General features: G+C 43.1%; 1 long non-coding RNA gene across 2 annotated transcripts in view; it reads left to right on the forward strand.

Annotated features, from left to right (window-relative positions):
• The first annotated feature begins 486 nt into the window (after positions 1–486).
• LOC109495243 overlaps positions 487–24,109 on the forward strand; it is a 37,950-nt gene continuing 14,327 nt past the window's right edge. For both annotated transcript variants that reach the window (XR_002738911.2, XR_002150545.2), the window contains exons 1-2: positions 487–1,077; positions 19,401–19,525. This is a non-coding gene — a long non-coding RNA (uncharacterized LOC109495243). The remainder of the gene's footprint in view (positions 1,078–19,400; positions 19,526–24,109) is intronic.

Genomic DNA, 24,109 nt, shown 5'->3' on the forward strand with positions numbered 1-24,109 from the left:
AAAGAAAAAAAATAAAAGGAAATCATTGGAAAAAATGAATACCTTGAAGTAGAATAAAATGAAATGATGGAAGTAAAATAGAATTTGAAAACATTTACACAAAAGTGAAAAATATAGTAGGAAAAAATTAAGGAAAAATATTTTTAATAAAAATTGAAAATAAAAATAATTTTTTCTCTTTCTGCATTCAAGAAAAATGAAAAAGAGAAAAAGAGAAATGAAAAAAAAGAAAATTGAATAGATGGACCAGTGAACAGACTGAAATATGATTAAAATTACTTCATTTTCCCCTAGAAGTCAAACGGAAGCGCTTTACAGTCCGTAAACTAACCAGGTGGAGAGTTGTATTCCTGAAGAGCGAGGTTGGCCCAGTTGGGTGGGGCTTAGTGTAATGGCTCCATTCCCCACTAGACGGCGCTGCTTAGCTTACTGGGGTGGATGGTTGTGGTGCTTGTAGGTGCGTATGCGCATGCGCCAGAGCGGCAAAAATGGCGTCACCCAGCCGCTAGTCTCTTACCAGATCTCTGTTCTCCCTGATCAGCAATTGCGCACCGTCCTTTGTCTTCGACTTCCATCCGTTCCCTGCTTTTACACCCTCCGTGACCAAGCCCCAGGCAGCACCTCCCTTCTGAGTTTTATCTCAGATGCGGGTGTGTTTCCCGACCCCGTATTTCTGCGAGACTGTGGCCTCCAGCCGTTCTGCCCCTCTGTGGAGGGTCTCACCAAGCAATGCCTGGGTGCCGGCCACACCCAGGAACGTTCGAGAGACCGTGCTGCTGCCGAGGCCCAGAGACCGCGACCGGGTGCCAGCCCGCCCCAGAAAGTTTGCGCGACAGTGTAGCAGCAGCGTTTCAGGGATTATGGCAAATCACGACCCGCGTCTGGCACCAGGCTTCACCCCTAGGGTCCGTGTTCCAGCACCAGCGAATGTGGTTTTTCTTTGGGGTCTGCCGAGGTGGCCACACAGACTCTACCAGATGCCCTCCCAGCAGGGGAACCGCCTCTCCCGTGTGGCCCGAAGACCCCCGGATTCCACTCTGCTCCCGGGATTCTTCCTTCCCACCAGAGCACCACCAGGTATCAGCTGCGGCGTTTCAGCCTCTGTGCTTCCCCTGTTTATAGAGTATTAATGGAATTGAAACCCTCTCCTTTCTCCTTTCTCTCTTTTTAATTCAGTCCCTGCGGCTGTTTCCACTTTTCCACTTTCTCTCCAGCTGCTTTTGGAAGGGGTGTTTTCCAATATTCTGCCCCCACTTGCCACCCTCATCCCCGTCTCCATCCTCTCTCCACAAGCAAAAACGGCTCCCTGCCCTCAGCGCTTCCCTCTCCCCCGTTCACTTCTCCGCACCGCGCCCCCGCTGAGTTCTGTGGTTCAGGTTGTGCAGATTGTTGTGTTAATCTTCAGATCAGTTTTCTAGGTGTGCAGGGTGGTTTAGTGTTGATCTGGCTGTATTTCATGGACGCAAGACACAAGAAAGTCTTCCACGGTGTTCTCCCATCTTGGCTCCTCCCTCGCCTTTGTGATTTTAAATAATAGACCTAATCCTTTATTTTTGCTAGCCACGGAAGCCATCTTGATTCATATTTTTAATTCAGGTTTTTGCTTTTATGCATTTGTAATTAATAGATGCCCGCCCTGCCTGGCCTGAGAGGAGTGGGGGAGTTGTAAGAAGTAAAAGGTATTGGCTGGGGACTGAGGTGTATTACAGAATCCGAAGAAGGGCTGAATGGCCAGGAGGAGCAATCAGGACAGGCTCAGCAGCAGGGGATGCTCAGCAGCAGTGGGGATGTTCTCCTCAGAGCAGCCTTCACAGTCCTTCTGTCAAAACCTCTAACTCCACGTGGGACAGGGGTTTAGGGTGTTGTGGTACAGATGTGGCTGCTGAGTCAATTCCAGAAAAGGGAAAACGGTTAAATGGGCACCTGTAACACAAACGTTGACTTCTTTGTTCATCAGAAGGTTGTTGAATGAGAATGTATTTGGGTCTCTTCGGAGGAAAACAGATCAGGTCCCCAACCCTATGACAGAGCTATCTAGAGACCAGACTGCCCATGCCCCCAGGTGCTTGGTTCTCCCTCCCTCAGAGAACCCGGAAGTTTCTGTGCTTCTAGGACCACCATCCCCTTCTTTGGATGTGGTCCTTGCTTTGGTGGACCAAAGCTACAGGCAATTTCTGCAGAGGGAACTGCAAGAAAGCAAACCTCCAGCCTTCTGGGTTCTTTTCCATTCTGTACACAAAGGTGCAGGTCTGCCCCCTGGTGGACGCAGTCAGATAAACTCGGGGAGGAAATTACTCCCCCACATAGTGGGGAAATGCCTGAATCGGATAAATACATGTAAAGTGCTTCAAACGGATCCTGGCACAGGGTCTGCACTATATAGGTATTTGCTCAAAAAGAAAAGAAAAAAAAAAAGTCCTGTTTGATTAGGAGCGCTGGCTTTGGGGTCACACCTACATGAGTTTAAATGCCAGCTCTGTTACACACTAGTTCTGGAAGTTTGCATGTGTTTTAGTTTCTAGGTTTCTAGGACTGCTCTAACAAAATACAGCAAACTGGGTGGCCATATATATGTGTGTGTGTGTGTGTGTGTGTGTGTGTGTGTGTATGAGTTTTATACTTTATACATACATATACTTTTTAAGTGTATTTATTTATTTTGAGTTGGGGGGTGTGCAGAGAGAGAGGGAGAGAAAGAATGCCACCAGTGCAGAGCTGATGTGGAGCTCCATCCCATGAACCCTGAGATCATGGCCTGAGCCGAAATCAAGAGTTGGCCGCTCAGCTGACCAGCTCTTTAAAAAAAAAGAAAAAAAGAAAAAAAAACAGAGGTGACTGGGTAGCTCAGTTGGTTGAGTATCTGACTCAATTTCAGCCCAGGTTATGATCTCATAGTTCATGGGTTTGAGCCCCACGTAGGGCTCACCAGTGATAGTGCAGAGCCTGTTTGGGATTCTGTCTCTCCCTCTCTCTCTGTCCCTCCCCTGTTCACCATAAGCTCACTCTCTCTCTCTCAAAATAAATAAATAAACTTACATATACATATATATGTACATATAAATACACACACACATAAATCAAAAACAAATGTATTGTTTAACTGTTCTAGAGGCTAGAAGTCTGAGATCAAAGTGTTGGTAAGACCATGCTCCCTCTGAAATCTGTAGGAGGAATCCTTTCTGGCCTCTTCCTAGTTTCTTGTGGTTTTCCAGCAATCTTTGGTGTTTTTTTTGGCTAATGTATGCATCATAAGCGTCTCCCATTAGATCCCTTTAGTTCTGCTTGAATTGCTTTTACAGAGACACGTTTTCTTTTTATAATTTAATAATAAAAAGAAAGGGGAACAAGCCACAATCATGTCTGACTGGCAGGGTTGTGAGAATGAAATAAATAAGGGATGTGAACCACTTAGCGCAGTAAGCACTCGATGAATAGTGACTGCCTGTATTCTCGCCGCAGCTTTCATCGAAACATTAATTTTAATAGACAGCAACTGGAAACAAGCTAATTGTCCAACTAATGGGAAAGATTTATTCAGGAAATTACAGTTCAGCCGCTTGATACATTATGAAGCGGCATTAAAAATTACATTGACCAAACGTCTATAATAACAAAGAAAATTGTTCACGATATAATGTAAAAGGGAAAATAAAAAGCAGGACACAAAATTCAAGCTTTGTAGCATGTTTATTTTTTCAACTTTTTTTTTTTTTTTTTTTTTTGGGACAGAGAGAGACAGCATGAACGGGGGAGGGGCAGAGAGAGAGGGAGACACAGAATCGGAAACAGGCTCCAGGCTCGGAGCCATCAGCCCAGAGCCTGACGCGGGGCTCGAACTCACGGACCGCGAGATCGTGACCTGGCTGAAGTCCGACGCTTAACCGACTGCGCCACCCAGGCGCCCCATGCTTTGTAGCATGTTTAAAAAATAAGTAAGATAATGGAAGCAACGTAAAAGCAGCTTTGCTAGTGTAGTAGAATTGTGAGCAATTTCTTTTTCTTCCTTCTGTTTCTTTTTCTGTGTTGGTAGTTTCCATGCCCCACTTTTGGGGGACATTTTAATTTTTTTTATTTGTTTGATTTTAAGGGGTTTCTTAAGGTGTTTTTTGTTGTTGTTTTGAGAGAGAGAGAGAGAGAGAGAGAGCGAGTAGGAGGGACAGAGAAAGAGGGAGAGAGAGAAATCCAAGCAGGTTCCATGCTGTCGGTGCAGAGCCTGATGTGGGGCTCAGACTCACAAACCATGAGATTGTGACCGGAACCAAAATCAAGAGTCAGCCACTTCACCGACTGAGCTCCCCAGGCACCCCTTGATTTTAAGTTTTTAATTTTAATTCCAGTATAGTTAATATACAGTGTTCCATTAGTTTCAGGCGTACAATACAGTGATCAAAAATGCTAAACACTACTCAGTAGGAACATGCCCTACTTTTACAACAAGAAAACAAGATCACTGCAAGTAACAACAACAGCAACAAAAAGATAAAGTTGACATTATACCCCCTTTAGAAGGATTTCATATCCAGCTGAATAATCACCCTCCCCACTTTACAGAAACCCTCATTTTCCAGTGAGAAACATCTCCAATGTCACCACTGAGAGGCTACGTTTTCAGATCTGCAGTGATGATCCCTCAAGTTGCTAGATCTTTCTCAGCATTTCTTTTTTCCCTCACTTCTGCCAGTTCTATTCTAAACTTTTTAATTTTTCCTTTTCAACATGTTCCCGAGTCTCTCCTATCTCTCTCTGTCCCTAAACACTTGTATTGAGAGAAGATGAGGGACAGAATCCATTTTCCCAACCTTTGTTTTCCATCTTGATAAGCAGGCAACTGGCCAAGCAACCTTGATGTTCCCAACCATTTCAAGTCTAAATCTTCTCCGAACAAACTACTTCTGTAGTTCTTGTTACTTGAGGTCATAAATGTCTTTATTGTTGAGAGCTAAGGGGAACATCCTGTTCTTCTCTTGGTAGTTTTTCTAATTCTGAAGCGTTTTGGTCCCTCCTTCAACTCCTGCTACTTTTTCCCTTCTTCTTGGCTGCTGCCCGGAGATGGTTTTCCCAAGTGTAGTCCCTCTTAGCACCCTCAAATGGGAGATCTCGCTGGGGATAATTCCTAATTCTGTGTCCTTGGGGCCAGGGAGAACACAAATGCCTTGTCCCACTCCATGCTCCCTTTCCACCCTGCATTTCTGGCTCCCATCTGTTATTATGAACACATTGCATTTTGTAAGTGCTCATTACCCAAAACTCAAGTTCCAGTTTCCTCCATTCTCCTTCAAGAATCATCTTCTGAGATATTGGAGTAGGGTCTTAAGACCTTATTAAAAGGATGGAAAGATAGACTGGTACCTACAGACTAAGAGAAAATATTTGTAAACCACGTATCCAATAAAGGACTAGTATCCACAATATATAAAGAACTCTTACAACTCAATAGCAAAAAAAGCAAACAAACAAACAAGCACCAATCCAATCAGAAAATGAGCAAAAGATATGGAGATATTTTATATGAAGAGCATATATAGATGGCAAATAAGCACATGAAAAGATGTTTAATATCATCAGCCATGAGGGAAATGCAAATTAAAATCACAGTGAGATATCACCTCACACCTGTGAGAAAGACTAAATAAAAAATAGTGACAACACCAAATGTTGGCAAGGATGTGAAGAAATATACATTGCTAATGAGAATGCAAAATGTTACAGCCATTCTGGAAACAGTTTGCTGTTTATTTTTTTTGTTTTTAATTTTTTTTAATTAATTTTTTTTTTTTTTTTTTGAGAGAGAGAGAGAGACCAAGCACGAGCAGGGGAGGAGCAGAGAGAGAGGGAGACACAGAGTCCGAAGCAGGCTCCAGGCTCTGAGCTGTCAGCACGGAGCCCAACCTGGAGCTCAGACTCACGAACCGTGAGATTATGACCTGAGCCGAAGTCAGATGCTTAACCGACTGAGCCACCCAGGTGCCCTAACGGTTTGCAGTTTCTTAAGAAACTAAATATGCACTAGCTATATGACCCCAGCCATTGCACTTTTGGGCGTTCATCCTAGAGAAATGACAATTTATGCTCACACAGAAACCTCCACACAAATGTTTACCATAGCTTTATTCATCTTAGTCAAAAACTGGAAACAACACAAATGTCTTTCACTAGATAAATGGCTAAATAGAAACTGGAACACCCATACCATGGGATACTATTCAGCAATTAAAAAGAATGAATTATTGATACAGGCAACAGTCTCCAAAAAATGATGCTGAGGGGTAAAAAAAGCCAGGCCCCAAAGGTCACATACTACATGACTCCATTTATATAACATTCTTAAACTGACAAAATTATATAAACAGAGAAGAGATTAGTTGTTGCTCGGAATTGAGGGGGAGTGGGGGAAGATGAGAGTAAAGTAGTTGTGGCTATAAAAAGGCAACGTGAAAGGTCTGTGTGGTGATGGGAATGTTTCTGTATCTTGACCATAGCTTTCAATATTGTGGTTGTGATATTATACAATAGTGTTGCAAGGAGCTGTAATCGGGAGAAACTCGATAAATAGTACTTGGGATCTCCCTAAACTTTTTCTTACAACTGCATATAGATCTACAAAATCTCAAAATAAAAAGCTTACTTTCTTTATGAAGGAGAATTACAACATGTAAAGGGGGAAAAAATGATACTGGTTGTTAAATATTACTCACCTTATGGCTAATACTTGTGTACTACTTACTATGGGTGATGTACTGCCCATAGGTACTGCTAGGTACTTTACAATTTTTTAATATTTATTTATTTTGAGAGAGAAAGCAGAGGAGGGGCAGAGATAGAGAGAGGGAGAAAGAGAATCCCAAGCAGGCTCTGTGCTGTCAGCACAGAGCTCAGTGCGGGACTCGAACTCATGAACCGTGAGATCCTGACCTGAGCCGAAATCAAGAGTTGGATGCTTAACCATCTGAGCCACCCAGGCGCCCCTTTTATTTATTTATTTTTAAGTAGGCTTCACACCCACCCAGCAAGGAGCACAACATGGAACTCGAACTCACAACCCTGAGATCAAGCCCTGAGCTGGGATCAAGAGTTGGACACAACTGACTGAGCCATCTAGGTACTTCAAATTATTAATTTCACTTTCTTTTTTTTTTTTTAACGTATATTTATTTTTGAGACAGAGAGAGACAGAGCATGAACGGGGGAGGGGCAGAGAGAGAGGGAGACACAGAATCAGAAGCAGGCTCCAGGCTCCAAGCCATCAGCCCAGAGCCCGACGTGGGGCTCGAACTCACGGACCACGAGATCATGACCTGAGCCGAAGTCAGACGCCTAACCCACTAGGCCACCCAGGCACCCCTTAATTTCACTTTCTTAAATCCTATAAAGTAGTACTATTATGCTCTTTTTTTTATAGGTTAGGACACTAGTGCTAAGCAACTTGCCCAAGGTGACATGGCTAGTAGGAGGTGGGTGTGGAATTAGAACACAGGCACTCTGATTCTACAGTCCTTGGTTTTAGTCACTATGCTGTGTGCAAAGCCAGGCCACTCACAGGGGCCTCTTCCTAGAGAAACACTCTAGTTTCCAGCCTTGCTATTCTGGCCTCAGCCTCTCCCTTCCTCAGTGCCTCCTTTCTGGGCCTCCAGGGTGTATGTCTCCATCTCTCTTTTTAGGGAATGTTCAGCATCAAGAAACAGAACCTGCCAATTCATCTTACGTTAAACTCTGAGGAATTGTTATTATCTCCCATAATAAAATGAAGCAGCTTCAGAGGTGGTTGAGTCGGCAGCTCAATTATATCAGTGAAGCCCAGCTTCTTTCTGCTTTTCCGTTCCGTCATGCTTGACCTATCAGCCTCTTCATGGCCACAAGATGGCTGCCCAAGCACCAGGCAGCACTTTTACACAACAGTATCCAGAGACAGTGGAGGGGTTGTTTCTTCCCTCTTTTTCTCGTCTCGATTAACAAGAAAAACCTTTGCCAGAACCCCCAGCACACTCTCTACTTGTGTCTCCTGGGTCAGAATTTCTAAGGTCATGCATAAGCCAATTATTAAGCAAGGGGAACAAGAAAACAAGGTTGGTTTAGACCAACTGTGCCACTTCTCAGGGGTAGAGACTACCTTCCCTGAAGAACATGACCACATGGAAGACAGAAGGTAACTAGAAGAAAAAAAGGGGGGGGGGGGAGAGGAAATGCTCACATGCTCATTGCCTAGCAAAACCGATGTTTGTCTCACACAACTCACGGACATGGACCTCATGTTGGGATTCATCTTTGTCTTTTCACGAGCACAATCTCCTGAAGACCAGCCTTGCAGATCAGAAACAGGACCGTCTAGCTCAGCAGTTCTCAAACATTCACGTGCCCAAAGAGGAGAGTGCAAGAAAGCTGGAACTTGATACTAAATCTGCTTCATTCTGACACCTGGGCTCTTCTCAACCACTGTGCTATTAAGCTCCTACTGTGTGCCAGGTATTGGACAAGGAGCTCCCTTAATGCCTAGAGTGGGGGTCAAGCCTGAGAATTTTCCCTTTCCAGTGTCCACATGACCTGTTCCATCTCTCTCCCAGTACAAGTTATACTTGGCTACCAGTTTCCATTCCTTCTAGGCAAAGGTCTGCTCTAGAAATTCTCATCGAGGGATCCTGGCCCCATTGTGTGTTTCCATTCTGTCCTCAACTCATCAAGATTCCTCACTTTCCATGAAAAAAAGGGTGTGTGTATGTGTGTGTGTGATAAACAGATTCTCTCCCAACTCCTTCCATGACCAGTTTTGTGTCCCAACCCACTTGGGACCACAGTTTTCCCATAGTGATGTCCTGACCTGGAAGTTTCTACTGTCCTTCCAGCTTTGACATCCTGAAACCTGGGAACACAGAAGGGCTGCAGGTGGGCATGAGAAAAAGAGGAGGAAAGGAGATTAGAGCTAAGCTTGGGGAGCATTGCCTTTCTCTGGGGAGAAAGGTGGCTGATCATTGATGCTGCTGGATCTCATCAAACTCGGGAGCTCTCTTAGAATGCTTATTTGAATCTAGGAAACTAATGAGCAGTTGCCAAAGCCACCTTTCTGCTAATGGTTGCACGTTGTATTCCAGCTAATGAGCCTTGATTGGCACCACATTCAAATGCAAATCTGGGTCTTTGTTTCTTACAAATACCTTTTTTTTTTCTTTAAAATGCAAGCCCTGGGAGACTGGGAGTTTCAACTTGATTGCAAATCTAAAATGAGGCTTGGGGACTTTATTCCTTTAATTGCTACCCCAGATCTGCCTGCTCACCCCATTTTCCCAGAGTCATCAAAAAGGTTCTTTTGGAGTAGACCTTACATCTAAAAGAGAGAGTAGGCTCAAAACTGGATAGAAGTTGGTGCAGGTTCTAACCTAGTACGATCGGGGCATCTGGGTGGCTCAAGAGTTGGCTAAGTGTCCAACTCTTGATTTTGGCTCATGTCATGATCTCACAGTTTGTGGGTTCAAGCCCTGCATTGGTCTCCGAGGTGACAGTGCAGAACCTGCTTGGGATTCTCTCTCTCTCTCTCTGTCTCTCCCCTGCTCGTTCACCCGTGTGCATGCTCTCTCTCTCTCTCTCTCTCTCTCTCTCTCTCTCTCAAAATAAATTAATAAACTTAAAAAAAAAAAAACCACCTAGTAAGAGGCAGTAACGTCTGCACCAATATTGTGAAAAGATGCCCTCCCTTGTCCACTCCTCTGTGAATCTCAAAACCTGACTATCTCGTAGCTTCTGAGTTTGACAGTTTTTCATCCTAGTCTTAATAGCCATTGTTAAAAAACAAAAATTCAACTGAAAAATCATGAACGGAGAAGCACCCAATCTAGCAGACAGAAAGGGGCTCTGAAGAGCTATATAGGCAAGAGACTGTATAGGCAGAAGGGAGCAGGAACCATGCAAAATGCAGATTGGTTGTTGCAAGGTTACTTTCCTTCTAGGGGAGGGAAGAGGTCTGTCAGGCAGATGACCTATCAAATGCTGCTCTGACAACTCCTGATTGGCTGGTTTAAGATTCCATTTCTGGGAGAGTCAAAACTGTATTTCAGAGAGGTCTTGGTGTGGTGATGTGGGCTTAGCATACACGACTCCACTTTAGGTCTGTTGTCTTATCTTTAACACAATCGTGTCAACAAGTTACCTTACCATGCCTTGTTGAAAATGTACTTCAGAGAACAACTATTCCCCTGACTGTACCTCTCCTGAACAAAGAGGATCTAGCTCAGACACAGTGGGTGTTTAATGATTGCCTGTTGGGCTAATACATTTATGTGCAGCAAGATAGCCCATTTCTGCCACCGTCTTTTAGTCTTTCCATCTATTTCTGACATTCCCAAGATTAGTCCGAGGGTACAGCATCCAGTGCAATAGCTGAACTATGAGTCAGGTTCATGAGGATTATTTTCTTCAGAGATGGAGAAGTTGTTAAGCCCAGCTGACTAGATAGGCTCCCACCAGGCCCTATGGCTGAGTCGCCCCTGGCCGAGACTGCTGAAGTGAGCACCTCTCTCTCCTCTCCTGAGTTGTTGCACTGGGACACAGTGGCTCAGGTCTGAGAAAGGAGGCAGTACACATGGCATGGGACTTAAAGCATGGACTTTGCCACCACTTGTCCTGGATTTGAGACTGAGCTCTGCCCAATAGCAGCTGTGTGACCAAGTTCCTTAGCTTCTCCAAGCATCTGTTTCTTCATTAGTAAAATGGGGGTGATAAGAGAATGCAGTGGGTTGTTTGCAAGATGGCTCCCATAATTCTCTTCCACCCCATATCCATAGCTTGAGTAGGTCACTTCCATACATAATCTGGTTTTAGCCATGTGACTTGCTTTGACCAATGGGACATTAGCAAATGTGATACAGGCAGAGACTGAAGATGTATTTGCATATTAGGGCTTATTCTCTGGCTGCTGAGAACCTTCCCACTACTATGTTGAATAAGTATGAGCTAGCTGATAAGAAACATGTGGCAGTCACCCCAGTTGACTTTGGGCCAGTTGCCAGACATATGGGTCAAGCTATCCTAGATCAGCTCCAGCCAAGCCACCCCAAATCAGATAAACTCTCAGCTGTTAAAAAAACAAAAACAAAAAAACAGGGGCATCTGGGTGGCTCAGTTGGTTAAGCATCCAACTCCTAATCTTGGCTCAGGTCATGATCTCACAGTTCATGAGATCGAGCCCTGCACTGGGTTCTGTGCTGGCAGTGCAAATCCTGTTGGGATTATCTCTCCCTCTATCTCTGTCCCATCCTCTCCTTCTCTCTCTGTCTCTCTCTCTCAAAATAAATAAATAAGCATTTTCTTAAAGACTCAAAAAAACCCCCAAAATCAACTGAGTAAATGTCAACTGTATTGGCTTTATTCAGTGATTCGTGCATCAGCAGGTAGAAAAGAGTCCTGAATAGTTGTACAAAATAAAATAAAAGACTTACAGGCAGAAGGAACAAGGGCAAGAAAGTTATATGTACAAAAAATGGATTGGTTGTAGCAAAGTCACTTTCCTTTAGGGGAGGGCAGGAGTCTATCAGGCAGATTACCTAACTAGTGCTAACCAGGTAATTCCTAATTAACTGGTTTAAAATTCCACTTCTGGGGGGCGCCTGGGTGGCTCAGTCGGTTAAGCGGCCGACTTCAGCTCAGGTCATGATCTCGCGGTCTGTGAGGGCTGTGAGTTCGAGCCCCGCGTCAGGCTCTGTGCTGATAGCTCAGAGCCTGGAGCCTGTTTCAGATTCTGTGTCTCCCTCTCTCTGACCCTCCCCTGTTCATGCTCTGTCTCTCTCTGTCTCAAAAATAAATAAATGTTAAAAAATAAATAAATAAATAAATAAATAAATAAATAAATAAATAAAATTCCACTTCTGGGAGAGCCAAAATGATAATTAAGTTTCAATTTGGTAATATGGGACTTACCACAAGAGACACTGCATTTGGGGCCTGTTGTCTTATGTTTAATGCAGCAAAACCATGGAACTATGAGAAATAACAAATGTGTGTCACTTTAAGACATGACATTTGGGGGAATTCTGTTACGCAGCAAAAGCTGACTAATACACATAGTCTTACTCCTAGGGATATGTGAGCCTAAAATGTATATGCATTTAAAGCGCTTCAACCAGTGCCTGACACATAATAAGCATGAAATCAATATTGGTTGTATCATCTGATCTGTGAAGGCAGGATACTGAAAAGCTCCTGGCGGCAATCTCCACTGCTATAGAGAGGACATGGGAGGAAAGTCTGCTTTATTTAGTCAACACATAGGGTCTGACCTGGTTCTCACCCACAGGGAGGCTCTTCCAGAGCCTGCAAAATTACCACCAATCACTGCTGATCTGCATGGATTGTGAGTACCTCATTCCAGTTCCATCTTGGTGAGTCACATCTACTGCAAAATCAGCCAGTGGGAAGGGGGCAGGCCCTTTTACTCCGATGCCACCAATGAAAACCTGCCACTGCCTATCCCTGACCCAATGAGAAACACCCCACTCGCCCACCCAGATGGTCTGATGAGCGCTCTTCCCCACTCACTAGTCAGCAGGTCTGGGGAAAATCTTGGCAGAATGGATTCACATTTGGAATATTCCTTCTCATCCCCAAATGTCAATGCCTCTGAGCCTCTGACTTGCACCCCATTCCTATGTCCAAAGAGCACCTCACGTGTACTCACATATCAGTTTTCCACTGCAGTCTTAAAGCACAAAAGTTCCTTCTCTCTTTGGCCTCAGATTGAGGCACAGGACAACACCACATAAAGGAAGAACTATCTGAGAGTGTCCCTTGTGAGACGGGTGTACTGGTATTGAGTAACAGCTCCCCAGATTCACAAAGCTTCCAGGAGAGGTGAACTCTGCACAGAACCAGCTACACCCCATCACTACACCATGGCAACCCTGTTTGTTTTCCCGACAATCAGCAGGGTTCTCATAAAAGCAGTTCTGCATATTCCTAAAGCCAAACACTGGAAATAACCCACACGTCCTTCAACAGTAGGGTGGGTTAAAAAAAAAAAAAAAAAGGTGTGGTTGATTCACACAATGGAATGGAATGCCATAGAGTAGTGAAAATGCACAAACACTTCACATAATAACGTGTATGAATGTCACAAACATAAAGTTAAGTGAAAGACAGAGCTGGAACAAACAATCCTAAACTTTGTATGGAACCAGAAGAGACCCCGAATAGCCAAAGTAATGTTGAAAAAGAAAACCAAAGCTGGGGTGATCACAATTCCAGACTTCAAGATGTATTACAAAGCTGTAACCATCAAGACAGTATGGTACTGGCACAAGAACAGACACATAGATCAATGGAACAGAATAGAGAACCCCACAAACATATGGCCAACTAATCTTCAACAAAACAGGCAAGAGTATCCAATGGAAAAAAGACAGTCTCTTCAGCAAATGGTGCTGGGAAAACTGGACAGCAACATGCAGAAAAAGTATTTTCTTACACAAAAATAAATTCAAAATGGATGAAAGACTTAATGAAAGACAGGAACCTATCAAAATCCTTGAGGAGAAAGCAGGCAAAAACCTTTTTGACCTTGACCACAGCAACTTTTTACCAGACATATCTCCAGAGGCAAGGGAAACAAAAGCAAAAATGAATTACTGGGACCTCGTCAAAACAAAAAGCTTTTGCACAGCAAAGGAAACAACCAACAAAGTTAAAAGACAACCAATGGAATAGGAGAAGATATTTGCAAATGACATATCGGATAAAGGGTTAGTATCCAAAATCTATAAACAACTTATCAAATCAACACCCAAAAAACAAATAATCCAGTGAAGAAATGGGCAAAAGACATGAATATACATTTTTCCAAAGAAGACATCCACATGGCTAAAAGACACATGAAAAGATGCTCAACATCACTCATCATCAGGGAAATACAAATCAAAACCACAATGAGATACCACCTCACACCTGTCAGAATGGCTCACATTAACAACTCAGGAAACAACATGTTGGAGAGGATGTGGAGAAATGGGAACCCTTTTGCACTGTTGGTGGGGATGCAAATTGGTGCAACCACTCTGGGGAACTGTATGGAGGTTCCTCAAAAAATTAAAAGTAGAACTACCCTACAACCCAGCAATTGCACTACAAGGTATTTATCCAAAAGATGCAAAAATGCTAATTCAAAAGGGCACATGCACCCCAGTATTTATAGTAGCACTATCAACAATAGCCAATTATGGACAGAGCCCAAATGTCCATTGACTGATGAATGGATAAAGAAGATGTGGTATATGGGGCGCCTGGGTGGCACAGTCGGTTGAGCGTCCGACTTCAGCCAGGTCACGATCTCGCGGTCCGTGAGTTCGAGCCCCGCGTCAGGCTCTGGGCTGATGGCTCAGAGCCTGGAGCCTGTTTCCGATTCTGTGTCTCCCTCTCTCTCTGCCCCTCCCCCGTTCATGCTCTGTCTCTCTCTGTCCCAAAAATAAATAAACGTTGAAAAAAAATTTTTTTTTGAAAAAAAAAAAGAAGATGTGGTATGTATACACACATACGCACACACACACACACACACACACACACTACGCACTACACACACACACAATGGAATATTACTCAAAGATCAAAAATAATGAGCTCTTGCCATTTGCAACAACATGGATGGAACTAGAATGTATTATGCTAAGCAAAATAGTCAGAAAAAGACAAGTATATGATTTCACTCATATGTGGAATTTAAGAAACAAAAGAGATGAACAGAGGGGAAGGGAAGGAAAAATAAGATAAAAACAAAAGGAGGCAAAACATAAGACACTTAAATACAGAGAACAAACAGGGTTGTTGGAGGGGAGGCGGGTTGGGGGATGGGCTAGATGGGTGATGGGCATTAAGGAGGGCACTTGCTGGGATGAGCACTGGTTGTTATTTATATGTAGGTGGTGAACCACTAAATTCCACTCCTGAAACCATTACTACATTATGTGTTAACTAACCTGGATTTAAATTAAAACATTAAATTAAACTAACCATTAAAAAAAAGGATGCCAGAAATTAAAACAAAGGAAAACAACTATCCACTGTATTACTACCATAACAAAGTATCTCTTTCCTTTATATTCTTTCTCAGCCCTTTATATAAATACAACCATAATTTATGCAGAGTTGTGACCACAGCATGGACACAATTTTATACTGGGCATTTGACATTATATGGTAAGCATGTTTATGATGCTGCATTTCTATGGTGCTGCAATTATGATTATAAATGCATGCAGTAAAAATTTTAGCAGCTTCTTGTACAATTAAATCTTTACCGATCACAAAAAAAAGGTTAAGTGAAAGAAAATGCTCCAAAAAAAAGTATTTTGAATAAATCTACATAAAGCTGAAAAAGAAGCGAAATCAGGGACAATAGACACAAACTGAAAAAAAACAAAAAGCAATCTAAATGTCTATCAGCCAGAGGATGGATACATTAATTAATTAATTAATTAATTAAAAATAAAAGGGGTGCCTGGGTGGCTCAGTTGGTTAAGCATCTGACTTTGGCTCAGGTCATGATCTCGTGGTCCATGGGTTCGATCCCCCACTTGGGCTCTGTGCTGGCCACTCAGATCCTGGAGACTGCTTCAGATTCTATGTTTCCCTCTCTCTCTTTGCCCCTCCCCCACTCACACTGTGTCTCTCTCTCTCTCTCTCAAAAATAAATAAACAAGCAAAATCAAATGACATGGTCCAGAGATACATTCTAAGGTGATACATGTATGAAGAAAAGCAATAGAGTGATTACCAAAAACTCAGGAACATGGTTCCTTTTGCGGGGCAGGGACGAAAGGGTTTTGAAAGTGAAGGCCCATCGAGGGGTGTCCTGGGGGGCTGGTCATATTCTGTCTTTTCATCTGCGTGGTGGTTACTTATGTAAGTGTTTGCTTTATAGTAGTTTCTTATGCTGTCCCCTTGCTTTGTGGATTTTTCTCTATACGTGTTATATGCCCCACTCATTGCAAAAAAAGATTTTAAAAAACAGTTCCTTTAATTTAATTCAATTAATTTATTTATTTATTTTAAATTTTAGACAGAGAGAGCATGAACAGGGGAGGGGCAAGGGGGGGGGAGAGAGAGAGAGAGAGAGAGAATATCCCAAGCAGGCTCCACACTCAGCATGGAGCCCAACGCAGGGCTCAGTCCCCCAACCTTGGAGTCATGACCTGAGCCGAAATCAATAGTCGAACAAGTCAGACACTCAACCGACTGAGCCACCTGAATGCCCCTTACAAAACAGTTTGATAGCACCTGCCCTTTACTCCTAACGACAAAGGCTCCGACCTATTCCAAGTGGTCCGGCAGGCACAGATGCCATGACATCCTTCACTCATGTCTATCACTCCTGCTTCCCCGTGCTGCCTCAGACCCGGCTCCTTATACCCTCTTCCCATGCCAGCTATACAATAACAGCCCCATGGCCATCCATGCGTGGAAATGGATATTGGTAATAATGGTGATTGGGGTCAATGGTGTTTATTTCTGCAACAAGGTCTGAGCTCCTTTTCAGCCAATCAGAATGCCAGTGATAGCAGTGGCAGCAGTAATAATTGGACTGGTAGTCTTCTGCATGGATACTGACTCTGACTGGAACAAGGTTAGAAGTTGCTAGTACATCCTAAGTTTGATTTCCGATCACACTTGGTTCCTGTTCAGTTTTAACTTGGCACATATTTCAATAGCAGGTATGGGTTTGCAAGTCTGAAGAAGGGAAGATATATTCTGTGCTCCATCAACCAGAGCTGTGAAAAACACCAACCTTTAGAGGAGAGGCAGATGAGAGAAGCCCCCTCTAGGGAAACGAAAGGGAGCAGCCAGAAAGTGGTCCCCAGGAAGCCTAAGAGAAGTGAAGTTTCAATAATTGTGGTCATGTTCGAATCCTGCCAAGTCATACAAGATACAGTTGGAATCAGTCCAAATCCTAGAGCTGTGATTTCCTTCATCTGCCATTTTTTGAATAAATTATGCACATTTGTACTAAAAATCCATTAGTCTGAATTGCATTTTGGAAAATAGTTCTGGAAGAATGAACACAAAACTACTCACAGTGGTTATCTCTGGGGACCAGGATGAGTCGATTGAAGAAAGGGCTCTCCCCTTTTTCCTATACATGCTCCTGAATTGTTTTAAATTTTTAAAAGAAGCATTAATGCATTTGAAATTTTAAATAAAGAATATAAATTAAAATAGCTACACATTAACTAATACTAGCATAATGTTGGACTAAGCGACCAGTAGCCCCTGACAATGGAAGGGGGAAAGAATCAGCTGGGCACTGTTGATGGCAGATGGGGGATCCGGCAGGCTGAGGACCCAGGATGGACAGTGTTATGAACAGGTGGTGGGAAGTGACTTGGCCCAGTAACTGCAAAGGAGGTGTGGTCTTCACGCGGGAGGAAATACAACAGCAAGAGCAATGCACCATCAAGAGTTTTCAGGGGGCTCTTCCGGTGCAGATGGTCTCATAAAGATGGGCAGGAAATACAAGCAAAGAGAAATAGGGACACTATTTGAATTCTCACTGGCACCTGAGGTCCAGGGCTTGGGATACACTTGTGTTGAGCTCACCTTGGGGCGCCTTCTCCAAGAGGCAGTGGGAAATAAGGAGGAAGCTGCTCCCCACCTACCTACACCCACCCCCAGGCAAGACACATAGGTCCAAGAAAGAACCCAGAGCAGGAAACAGAAGGCCAGGTGCAGTTAACAAAGGTTTAATTTAGCCAATCTGTATAAAATTTACCTGCCTTCAGAAGTCTACATAGTGCCGTTTTCATCACCTCCTAACAAGCCTTGATTGTATCTTTTGTTTTGTTTTTCAGTCTCTGCTAACTTGGCTGGCAGATTGTGATATAGGTAACATTTCATATCAATTGCTTGCTTGCTCAGGTCCTTGAGGGGGAGATTGTAACTTTCATATCAATTGCTTGCTTGCTCAGGTCCTTGAGGGGGAGAATGTAACTTTCATCTTTGCATCCCAGGCAGGTCATTGGACCTAGAATTAATGAATAAAAGTGCCGTGGCATTGTTGTTTTCTTTATATTAAAATAATATAAAGAGTTAAACATTTTCTCCATAGGTATAAGTACAGTAAAATTTTGTGAATACTTGACCCATAGTAATGCAAATTCAGGTGTGATTTCCAATTGGCTCCCATCATCAGAAAAGGTTAACCCAGGATATCTCATTAATACTGCAATACACAACCTTGCGTTTTGTACAGTTGAATTGCTGGACCAATTTGCAGCATAGTGGAGAGGTTACAATGTAGTCAGAGTTCCTAGTGTGAGATGCTTCAGCTAGGGGGCGTGTCTAAACGAGGGGTCTAATAGAATAAGCACAAAAGAGAATAGAAATTTTCACCTTAAAAGTATAACTGTCAGTTGGGGTGATTGGGTGGCTCAGTCAGTTAAGTGTCCAACTTCAGCTCAGGTCATGATCTCATGGTTCATGAGTTCAAGCGCCATGTCAGGCTCAGAGCCTGAAGCCTGCTTCAGATTGTGTGTCGCCTTCTCTCTCTACACCTCCAGTAATCATTCTCTCTCTCTCTCTCTCTTTCTCCCACTCTTTCTCTCTCAAAAATAAATAAACATTAAAAATTTAAAAAAAACCTGTCAGTTATTTTACCAGCAAAAATGAGCTAATTTGGGGATAACAGAGAATGACAACTATGGACATAGAAGCCACAGCAAAACCATAGGAGGCCCAACAAGCAAAGAAGAGGAGCATTATTTTACGGAGGAGGAGGAAGCTGGCAGGGGTTCTTTTAGAAGCAATTCCACTGGAGAATTTCTCCAAAGCAAGAGCTCAAGGTGAAGTCTTTTCTCATTTGCTGAGTCGTATCTCTTATAGGATATGCAACGTGCAGCTTTTCTTTAGTGGGTCTATAATTGACAGTTCTTCTCTTGGGGTCTGTAATGGACAATTCTCCCTATGATTGACATTAAGTGGTATGGCTCTCCCTTCTAGCCTCTTGACTGTAATGAGGTTTCCCTTTACATTTTTCACAGTGTCTTCTCTGTCACGTCAACCTGTGGTCAGTGGGCCAAAGCGAGCTGCCACCGTGTAAATAAAGTTTTATTGGTATACATCAGTGCTCATCCATTTACATTTTATTTTTTTTTAATGTTTTTTATTTATTTTTGACAGAGGGAGACAGAGCATGAAAGGGACAAAGAGAGAGGGAGACACAGAATTCGAAGCAGGCTCCAGGCTCTGAGCTGTCAGCACAGAGCCTGACGCAGGGCTTGAACTCATGAACCATGAGATCATGACCTGAGCTGAAGTTGGAACATCCATTTATATTTTGTCTGTAGAGGCTTTTGCACCACAGTGGCAGAGTTGCGTAATTGTGATAGGAACCTTATAGCCCATAAAGCCATACGTATTTACTATCTATTTCTTTACAGATACAGCTTGCTGACTGCTGTTCTAGACCCTCCTCCAGAAGCAGCCTACAGTACTATGGGCCTCAGTCCCATCTGAGCAGGAGTGACATCAGTGGGGTAAGGAAGCTTCACAATAACTGTTTGAGGTAGGCACTATCATTATCCCCACTTTACAGATGAGGAAACTGAGGCCTAGAGAGGTTAAACAGATTTCCCAGAGTCCCAGAGTTGAACCCAGGGAGTCTGGTTCTAGAATCTGCATGCTTAATCACCACCTACAATGCCTCCTAATAATTCTCAGAAAGAGAAAACAAAAGCAAAACACCCAATTGCCAGAGGAGAGAGGTGTGGGGGGGATGGACAAAATGGGTGAAGAGGAGTGGGAGGGACAGGCTTCCAATTATGGAATGAATAAGTCATGGGGATGAACGGTATAGCATAGGGAATACAGTCAATGGTTTCATAATAATGGATGGTGACAGATGGTAGCTGCACTTGTGAACATAGCATAACCTGTAGACTTACTGAATATCTATCTTGTACACCTGAAACTAATTTAACGTTGTATATCAGCTATACTTCAATTAAAAAAAAAAACCCAGCCACGTACAAAGATTCATACTCTTCAATAGCAACATAGGAAGCTAGGAGGAAAATGAAGCAATGCTTTCAAATTTTTCAGTGAAAAAAATATTTTCATCCCAAAATTCTAGACCCTGATATCTTATAATCAAGTATAAGAGCAGAATGGACATTATCAATGATGTAAGCCCTCAAAATGTTTTTCACTAACGTACTCCTTGTTAAGGATTCTACAAGACAGTATGCTCTACCCAAATGAGAAATTAAAATTACAAGGAGAAAAACAGGAGTCCAGGAAACAGTGGAACTAGGAAAAAAGGAAAGCAAATTCCTAGGATGGAAGGAAATCCACAGTTTGAAGCAGACCTAGGGAGAACCTGTTCAGACTGAAGCAAGAAGACAGGGAGCCTCCTGGGTGGGAGGTTGTATTAGTTAGCTATTGCTGCGTAACAAACGAATGTAAAAGTTAACTCAAAACAACAAACATTCATCATCTTACACAGTTTCTAAGGGTCAAAATTCAGGGAGCTGCTTCTGGCTAAGGGTCTTCCATAAAGTTGTACTCAAAGTGGGGCTGTAGCCATCTGAAGGTTTTACAGGGACCAAAGGACATGTTCATTCACCTGGCTGCTGGTGACAGCCTTCAGTTACTTTCCATGGAGGGCCCTCTCTATATGACTTTTTAAAATACTCAGAACAATATGCTGCACACCTGAAATGACCATAACTTTGTATGTCAATTATACTTCAATAACAATAAATTAAAAAGTGCTCAGAACAGTGCCTGGCACATATTAATCGCAATGTAAGTGTTTGATAAATAAAGTAAGTAAACTTTCCCAGGGACACTGAGCCAGTTAGTGGTGGAATGGGATTTGAATCATCTAGAACTGTCACTCTTAACCACTCCCTATGAAACCCATGGCAGTAAAAAAGGTGTAATCTGGGGGCTACTGGGTGGCTCAATTGGTTAAGCGTCCGACCCTTGATTTCAGTTCAGGTCATGATCTCACAGTTTGTGGGTTTGAGCCCCACATCAGGCTCTGCACTGATGGCATGGAGCCTGCTTGGATTCTCTCTCCCTCTGTTTCCTGCTGGTGCACACACACACTCTCTCACTCTCTCTTCTCTCAAAATAAATAAATAAGCATAAAAAGTGATAATAAAGGTGTAGTCTAGAAAGCAAAAATCTCCCATCCCCTTCCCTGACCTCCATTCCCACTGCTCACAAGTGATTAGTGTCAACAGTCTCTGGGTGTTCTCCATAAAAGTATCTACATGTATCTTACACTTTTTCAAATGGCCATTTTTAGAGGCTGAAAAAATAATAATGACTCAATGTCCAGTCTGTACCAGACTCTCTGTTATGGGTGTAAAGAATGTATCTAGAGGATTGAACAGTGTTTCTATATGCACTGAAGGACTTATGTTCTCAACTGTGGGACAGAAACCAGTATAATTCTTGGCACCAAGAGAATCCCAATCACCCTCTTCGGTGTTATCACCTTTAACTAACGCCCAAAGCATGATGCTTAAAACATCAAAATTTAGGAGATTGCACCAAAGTGACACATTAAAGATACAAATGGCTTGTTTTATATTGCTGACACATGTTGGTTAGGGATAACTGGCCCAGAAGCAGGTTCAGAAAAAAAATTTTTTTGATGCACTGGATTTACACGGTACGAATAAACTATTTCTAGGTGCTTCAGTATGCGGCTTCAAGGAGGAGGGGGATGAAGGTGCAAACTTTGGAAACTCAAGGGAAATATATTTTTCTATAATTGGTGTCGTATCAAAATGGAATTGTGTTCAGCTTCTAGTAAGAGATCCAATTACCATGGATTAAACAATGTAGGGTTTATTCTCTGGTGAAAAAGGCTGGAATTGGTGTGGCACCTCCACAAAGTTATTTGGGATCCAGGCTCCTTCTCTGATGCTTAGCATGTAACTTTGAACCTCAAGGTCAAGGTCATTCATGTTCACATTATGGCATCTGGAGCTCATGTCCTAAGCAGATGAGAGGGATGTCCCCACTGAATATCCCTCTTTAAGGAGTTTTTTTTTAAGTGTATTTATTCACTTTGAGAGAGAGAGAGAGAGAGAGAGAGCACAAGTGGGGGAGGGGCGGGGTGGGGGAGAGAGAATCCCAAGTAGGCTTCTCACCGTCAGCGCACAGCCCGATGTGGGGCTCAAACTCATGAACAGTGACATCGTGACTGAGCTGATGTTGGACGCTTAACGAACCGAGCCACCCAGGCCCCCCTCTTTAAAGAGTTTTAAAGACCTTCTTGTAGCTCACTGGCCATCCTTCGCTGCTAAAGGAAACTTAGCTGGGCACCCTGCCACTCCAAATAAAATCAGCTTTCTGTGATTAAAGAAAGGGAGAATGGATGGGCTATAATAGGCATCTAGCAGTCTCTGCAACGGGGACTCTCTCCAAGAAAAGATACTACTTTGCTTAAGTAGGCACAAAACTCTTCATTTTCCCAAACTTATGGCCTCCCTAGAATCTCTCAGCTCTATAAATGGCACCATTCTCCAACCAGACGTTGAAGCCAAAAGCCTATAAACCATCTCTGATTCTTCTTTTACCTTACTACCCCCTGTTCAAACCATGAGCCTGTTTTGTTGACTCTCCCCTCAAAATATGTCCCATGCCACATCGGGCCCTGTGCTGACAGCACAGAGCCTGGAGCCTGCTTCTGATTCTGTGTCTCCCTCTCTCTCTCTGCCCCTCCCACACTTGTCCTCTCTCTCTCAAAAATAAATAAACATTTAAAAAATTAAAAATATATGTCCCATGCCTTTCTCATTTTTTTTTTTAAGTGATCCTTACACCCAACATGGGACTCAAACTCATGGCCCAGACTTCAGGAGTCACATGTTCTATAGACTGAGCCTGTCAGACACCCCTGTCCCATGCCTTTCTCAATCTAACTGCCACTGTCCCTTCCTACTCAAAGTCACCCTTCTTCCTACCTGGTCTTCCTGCTTCCACTCTTTTCTTCTTTTTCTTTTTTTTTTTTTTAGTGGCAGGTGTCTAAGATTCCCCAGACCTGAGGAATCATATTCTCTCTAGAGAAGACCTGAGAAGCTGCATTTTTAATAAACCCTTAGGTAATTATGATGATGACAATGATGCTTATGATTGGGACTATTATTATTATGGTGGTGGTGGTGGTAAGATACATGTAACATACAGCTTACCGTCTTAACCATTTTTTAAGTTTGTTTAAGTTCATTTATTTTTGAGAGAGAGAGAGCACACATAAGGGGCAGGGGCAGAGAGAAACAGGGAGAGAGAGAATCCCAAGGGGGCTCCACACTGTCAGCACAGAGCCTGACTCAGGGCTCAATCTCATGAACCGTGAGAACTATGAGATCATGACCTAAGCTGAGATCGAGAGTCGGACGCCTAACCAACTGAGCCGCCCAGGTGCCCCATTTTAACCGCTTAAAGTTTACAATTCAGTGGCATTATATGCATTTGCAATGTTGTGTAACCATCACTACTATCTAGTTTCAGAACTTATCCATAACCCCAGATGGAAACCTCACATCCATTAAGAGTCAAAACCCGTTCCCTCCAGCCCCCAGCCACAGCTCTGTTTCCCTGTCCGCATGCATTTACCTATTCTGGACATTTCACATAAGGAATTATACAATCTGTGGCCTTGTCCGTGTGGCTCCTTTCACCCAGCATAGTATTTTCAAGATTCGTCCATGTTGTAGCACATATCCATACTTCATGCCTTTGAAGTTGGGAGGCCAGAAGGGGAAGCTTTCACGTTAAACCACAAGCCATCAATCACAGGAAGAACTGTCCATGTCCGACCCCAACAGAAGAACCCTCCCTAGGAAACAATCAGTCCCCAAAAGGAAAAGATGGACACTGCATTTCCCATGAGAAATCAACCACTGCTGCAACTCAGCCAGTGAGAAACTATCGTCACCCAGAACTTCTTTGGAGAAAACTCCAAGGAACCTTCCTTCAGAACAACCCCTCCTAACTTCCTCTACCTTCTCCATAAAAATAAATTCCTCAGCTCTGTTTGTTGGACTAGCCTATGTTTTTGCCATAGCTTGCTTGTCCCAAATTGTAATTCTCTCCTCTTCCCAAATAAGCCCACTTTTTGCCCGTAAAA

The sequence above is a fragment of the Felis catus genome, chromosome E3 (genome assembly GCF_018350175.1).
Source record: "Felis catus isolate Fca126 chromosome E3, F.catus_Fca126_mat1.0, whole genome shotgun sequence".
Classification (NCBI taxonomy): Eukaryota; Metazoa; Chordata; class Mammalia; order Carnivora; family Felidae; genus Felis; species Felis catus.